Source organism: Labrus bergylta, chromosome 16 (assembly GCF_963930695.1).
Source record: "Labrus bergylta chromosome 16, fLabBer1.1, whole genome shotgun sequence".
NCBI classification, from domain to species: Eukaryota; Metazoa; Chordata; class Actinopteri; order Labriformes; family Labridae; genus Labrus; species Labrus bergylta.
In genome coordinates, this window is record NC_089210.1 from 18,928,949 (window position 1) to 18,935,973 (window position 7,025).

Genomic DNA, 7,025 nt, shown 5'->3' on the forward strand with positions numbered 1-7,025 from the left:
CTCTGTTTGTTTCTATCCATCTCTTTCTTTCTACATCTCCCTCTATCCCAGTTTACAAGCCCAGCCTAAATATTTAAAGCCTTTGAGCCCAGCGTAGTTTCAGCAGACGTCCGTTCAACATGAGTCCGGTTCTGCTTGCGGTTTCTGACTCCTAAACGCAGTTTTTTTCTTGCCACTGTAACTTCGCTAAATGTTGCTTAGTGCTCACATTTCAGACAGTCGAGCAAAATATAAGAAGGTAAAAACAACTGAATGATATGTAAAAAGCCAAAAATGAGTTTTATTTTGCAGAAATTACACAGAAACTTTATGGACACAAGCAGCCCTTTCCATTCAGACTCAAAATAAAACAACAATTTAAACTTTTGTTTAACGGTTTCACTGAAGACATTTGATTGATTTATAAAGAGTGAAACAGAAGTGCGGATGTATAAATGTGTGTTGTACACATATTCGTCTGCCTGTGTCTTCCCTCTCACATGAAGGGTGTGGGGGTCTCTCAGCAAAGGGAGCTGATCTCGCTCTTGCTGCAGCCCCACCTGCAGCAGGCGTTGGACAGGCCCACCACCACGTCCCGGCCCTTGCGGTCAGCCTTGCGAAGGGCTTCCAGGATCTCCTCTGTGATGAAAGAACGGGCCTTCCTGCTAAACACGGTTGTCTCTGGGTGTGATGCTTAAATCTCTGGTCCCCTGGAGGAGACCCTCCACCACAAAGTTGTGACTCACGCCCTCTGAGGATTCATCCTGACGGGAGCTGAATGGGTCCTCTGAAGAATCTGCTGCACGGAAACGAGAGGAAGCGTCATAAAACATGCAGGCTTCTCTAATACAGGGGAAACAGTTTAATCATTTTCTGTATAAAATCAAATGTAGAAATGATGGAGCATGTGAGTGACACAAGCCGGAGGGACATGGGTAAGTTTACTGAATTATGTCCTGAAGTTGTACATTCATTTTATAGTATATAGTACAGTATAGTACCTGCCCAGTGTTTCCGAGTGCATACATAACAATAATAATAATAATAATAGAATGTACATAAGATCGGGGTATTAGATTTGTTTATTCAAATATAACATAAATAAATATAAATAATAAATCCAAATAATAGCATAACATGTTTCCCCTTTGGCATCTTACTACAGACTGTGACAGCCTGACAGAAAGCCAGTTGTGCCTTACTTTCAAATTATATACAGAGCGCTCATTTGACTGCTCCACAGCCTACTTGTTGCAAAGTTTGCAAGATGTGTTTGAACATTTTATTTTATGGGGCTTTCTGAAAAAATATTCCAATGCCCTATTACATGAGAAGGCCTCAGGATGGGGTCCGTTTATGGAGATCCTCAGGCAGGCAGCCAGGTGTTCACCTTGAAGCTGGTTTCAGGTCTGTTTTCACCTGAGGATAAAGCAAAGAAAATACCACAAACTGCACTAATATGAAGAAAATGCATGATTATTTGTTGTCCTGTTCAAGGTCATGCTCTTACCCTGTTCACCGTTGAGAAATCACGTTGTAATTGACACAGGAAACGGGTAAAACAAGTGCAATGCCTGCAAGGAGGCTCAGACAGGGGTAGAGGTTGGTCCACTCATCAAACTCGCTTGCCAGCAGACTCATGATCTCCTGGTTATTGTTCTTGAAACAACATTTGGTTTACCAAGGCATTAGTCTATGTGTGTGTATTGTGAACTGTAGTTGATTGTAGTCAGAATCAGCTTAATTGACCCACCGTGAATGCCCCAGGAAGGACATGATTTTTGAACGAGGACCACTCCTGCAGGACCTCATTCTCATGTTCAGGGCAACATTTCCTGCGAGTCCGCAGATGAGAGATGTTGATTGTATCATCTTGTAGAGTGGTTGATTGCGGTGCGGGTCCCAAGATACTGAAGGCCCCAAGAATGTCCAGATCATGAAACCTCCTCTCCAGGTGTGTTTCCAGGCCAGTTATGTAAGGGTGGATGACCTACAATGAATAAATCAACATATTTTTAGAAAGAGCCTACACCCACTGTTACCTCCGTCATTAAGGGCCAGGCCATAGTCTATTCAGGAGTATAAATTCCATTTTCTCTCATTCATAGTTTCAAAATTGGACATTTACCTCTCGCTGGGTTCTGGCTCACTGCTCCTCCCTCAGCGCTTCATGACATCTCGCCCTCTCCTATTCCTCTCCTCCTCGTGCTGGCTCCGAGTCCTTGGGGATCATCGAGGTCCTGATGGAGGCGAGGCAGGCATGATCCAGGGAGTGGAGTCTGTCCAGCCAGAGACTGAATTGTGACAGGAACCTATATATAAAAAAGAAAAGATGCTGTTAAGTATTGGTCAGACCTGCAAACAACCCTCATTTCAATGTGTGAAATCAAACAGATTTGAATAAATAGATGATAATATAGATAATAAACACATTAAGCTTACCTGCTCCTTGATTTGTAAAAAGTTGACATTTGCTTTTTGAAAGATTTTGGACAGACATGCGAGGTGGGGCAAAACATCAGCCTGGAGGTAAACTGCTGCCGCTTTATCTGTATGTAGCACAGAATGTGTAGGGTCCCTTTGCCACTGGACATCTTCTCATCTCTGCCTCCTCTGCCAAGGCTCCAAGGAATGCACTCAAGTTCCTCAGTAGGGTCTCGATGACCCTGTGCTGAAAGAGCCAGCTTGTATCCTTCACTTCCTGAAAATGTTGCAATAAAGGACAGAATGATTAGTTATGAATAGACAGAAGATAACTACAATGGTATCAAATAACTATTACCTTTATTTTCAGATCACTGACACCCAGGGTAGCCGATGCTGCCCCGAGTGTTGCAGTACGATTTGCACTGTTTCTGAAAAATAAATGAAGTTCTTAAAGGTGGTCCCTATCACCCCCATTGAATAGGGACCCCATTCACACGCCGCCAAAATGTATATAAAATCAATGAGTGACAAGCATGGGATACAACAGACAAAACAAGCTCACATAGGCATTAAATATTTACCTGTCATCACGGCTGCCCCCTCAGTCCCAAGTCCATAGAGTTTCTCTGTTGGGAGGCCCTTCCTCAAGATTACATCCTTGATGGCTGTCACAACCATAGACTGTAAATATTACTGGACGAACCCTGACCCGTCTGTGACATAGGCAGAAAATGAGTCCAATCGACGGCCGCATCCATATTGGATTTGCAGTCTCAACCTAACTTCGGATCAACCTAGCGACAGCAGTAAGGCGGGACCGGCGGGACTTAGCTCCGCCCATTCAGCTCGACGTTAGCAGTCCACTTGACAGCATAGCTAACAGCTAGGCTGCTATCATCCCCTATTCCTGCTCGTCCTGAGAAAACTCTACAAACAGTAAGTTAACATTTAACTTTTCTACAACACAGTTAAAACGAATTATATTCAACACAAATATTTAATTAAAGTCTTAAAACTACACTTTTTTAAATATACAATTATGTTTATGAGTTATTTGTTAGAGAAGTTAGACTTTGTCAGTGTTAACAGAGAAATACATTAACAAAGTTTTATCCATAAACTGTAAATAAATATGAGACATCCAGAAGAAATCAATATTACAAAGCATACAGTTCATGTTACTGTTGTGACAAAAAGAGGAATGTCTGAGTCTTATATTTACTGATGTCAACAGCGATGAGGTGAACATGACAATTGAAAAATAATTATTTAGTATTTATTATAAGACATTTGTTTTCTATTGAACCCCGTGAAGTCATGGAGTCTGTGGACAGTGTCAGCTTCACACCAAAAACTAAGTATTAGAAAAAAATAGTGTTTAACACTGGCATCTATTATGATGAGCTGCAGCTACCTTGTTCAATATTATTCCTGCAGATGTGGCTCATAACAAAAAAACAGCCTGAGCTGTCACATGTAGTTAACTGTACATTTTGTCTTGTCTGAGGCATTAATTGAACACCTTTGTATTTCTCTTATAGACACAGTGTGGATTATTGGTGACTTGTCCGTCGAGGTGCCCAGAGAGCTGCAGAGACAGAGGAAGAAACCTGAGCCTCAACAACATCTGCATTTGTTGGTTCTTCTGGGGTGGACTTCAGTTGCTTCTCTTCAACAGCTCGCTGTGAGGGAGGTCTCCCCCGGATGGACTGAGTGATGTCACCCACAGACTGAGAGCTGAGGCAGGTTTTAAGCCTTTTGACAAACCGTTACACCGCGCCCACCTGTCAAGCTGGTCAGCTACACGCCTTATTGTGAATAACTCTTATCCTTCATCAAAACATTCACCCCCTGTACAGTGTGTGTCCATCGAGACATGAGCTAATCACACCTATTTGTTTGTTTTGTACCAAGCTGTAAACATGTTCATCTCTGCTGTAAAAACAGACTTTTTTTAATGTTGTTTTTCAGATTAAATAAATATTTCTATATAAATGCACTCTTTTATGTCTACTTATGAGTATACATTTCAGATTAATGCTCAACTCAATAGCTTAGGGAAGGAAGTCTACTTTTACACAACTTCTTACTCTTTTGATAAATACTAATGTAGTTCATTTCTGAAAGTGGGATGGAACAGAGTCATTGCAAAAATTTGCCCTTAAACACAGCCCCATTCTTAAATCAAGATACGTGGAGAGTAAATAAGATCAATAACTTGTGAATAAAAACACAGTTAAAAATGATTTAGAAATGTAGTCTTCCCAGATCAATATCACATAATATCAACTTCTCCCATCTAAACTGGACAAAGGGTTTTAAAATGGGAAGAAAATAGTTTGATTGCAAGTTGTTTGGAGGAGATCTAGTTTTATTTGAACAGCATGAATACAGTCTTCCAAGGTGCAAACCCTCCTCCTCCTCCTGAAGCTTGTGGAGCTCCTTGATGTACTGCTGTCTTATCTGCTGGCGATCTTCTCTCACCAGAACTTTGACTGTTGAAATGTCATTCTGAAGAAGCTCGAACATGTGACACGGATCCAGGAGAACATGGACTTTTAGTGAGGGGTCTTCAGGATGGCAAAGAAAGAGAGAAAATATCAGTTATTCATTAAATCATTTTGTTTGTTCTCATCTATTTTTCTGTATTCATCTGTGTGTAAGATTACATTTATAAATTCAACAGTGTACTACCCAGACAACAAAGGTACAGTATTCAGGTAATCAACATCTATTCAAAGTGAAGAAGATAAACATTATTGTAATCATCATCTCTCACTCACACAATGATATTCCACATTAAATTGTCTCAGATTTTGTGAGGAAAAATTAAGCAATTTATTGTGGATAGTACTTCATCTTAACATGAAACAAATATAACCTGAATTATTTAAATCAGTAACAGGTCCCAACTCTCTGTGCTTTAGTACAGAACATACAGTAACTCATTTATTATTAACATGAGCTCAGTACATGGCTGTATTCTTCAAACTATTTCTTATACTTTATATCTATGTGCTTTAAATCTTATTTTCATTCCATGTTATTTATATTTTATATTTCTACTGCTATATTCTGTGTATGAGTTCAGTGAAAATTAATATGGTTATTAATATAGTTCTTAATGGTTACAGATGCTCTTACAAAGTGAAGTTTTTTAAAGTTGTTAACAGTTTGCTCAAATCTTAAGACAGCACATTAGGTTCAGTTCAGTTTATGTTACTGATGGATAATTACTACACAAAGTTTGTTTTTTAATGTCCACATTTACGTGGAGTATAACATTCCTCATAACGTCAGATAACCACCGAGGTGAACCTTTAGCTTCTAACATCACACAAACTCATTATTTTCAACAACAACATCTTAACAACAAACATTTCTAAACCATTGACCGTAAATAATGTAAATAATGTAAATAATGAGCTACACAGTTAGCCGACTGGTTTACAAGCTAACGCTAAACAAGCTAGGTCCGTAAATATAAACACAGGAGTAAGCAGTAAATATAACACTACTATATCACTTACCGAAAAAAACTGAAGCATCAACTTGTTGGATGGTCTGTTAACCGCACAGCAAGCCATGTATGTTGTCAGATATGTGTTAAAAAACTCTCCAAACGAAGTAAGAAAGAGGAGAAATCAGACGGATCAAGCTGTTAGCCTCCTGACCTGCTGACCTGACAGACAGATGCAGCGCGCACAGCTGTCAATCAAATCTGACACAACCAAATATGGGCATAGTCGTTTTCCTTAATAGAATAAAATCCGATGAGTTATAAAAAAATTCACCCCCCCCACAGTGTGAGGAGAAGGGGCCGTCAACTTCTCAGATATATCTCGTTTTTTGAACCAGGCTGTAAACATGTTGATTCCTGTGGTAAAAACGGGCTTTTTTGGCTGTGGGCTTATGGCACTTCCGGCGCTTCTGCAGCCAGCCTCAAGCGGAACCTCGAGGAACTGCAGTTTTTTGTACTTCCGCATAGGCTTCATTTTTCGAGACCGGAGGTTGCCCCTTGGTCACAACACAGAGTCTGCTTTGCCATCGTCAATAGAGACCAAGTCCAGGAATTGACTCAACACATGTCCCTCTTTATCCAGGTATCTGAGAGAAAGCAAAGGCAAGTATTTAGTATTAAAAGTTCATTCGGACCAAGGATGTATGCAATTCTAAAATCAGACAAAATAAATGGTCCTATAGCAGACATGCAAATGAAGCAGTCTGGACATAGAGACATCAGTGCTAGCCTGGAAGTCGGCTCCTCGATGACTCCTGCTAAGATCTCAAGCATTCCGTCAATGATACGATGAGATCTATAATTATTCCTCTGGTCAATCTGACGTTGGGAAAAGTAAAATATAAAATATTTAAAAAATGTATTCATTAATGTTAAGATTGAATTAAATTTGAAATTATGGCTAGGGGACCTTTACCTTTAATCTCTTGAAATAGTTACATCCTAGAAGCTCAGCCAGGCTCAACAGCTTTGGGTAGTTTGTGTGGGGGGCCAGTTACTTTTTTATGAGCCAGTAAAGGCCCTTGAACCCACCAATGATTGCCTCGTGCTCTAAAACAACAGTTGGCTCAGAGGAATCCATCATTGAGATGCCTGTAAA

At 40.1% G+C, this 7,025-nt stretch overlaps 1 long non-coding RNA gene across 1 annotated transcript; it reads left to right on the forward strand.

Annotated features, from left to right (window-relative positions):
* Window positions 1-3,073: 3,073 nt before the first annotated feature.
* LOC136182975 (uncharacterized) lies at window positions 3,074-4,405 on the forward strand. The gene is made up of 2 exons (XR_010668817.1): window positions 3,074-3,342; window positions 3,948-4,405. It is a non-coding gene; the product is annotated as an uncharacterized lncRNA (long non-coding RNA).
* Window positions 4,406-7,025: the final 2,620 nt, after the last annotated feature.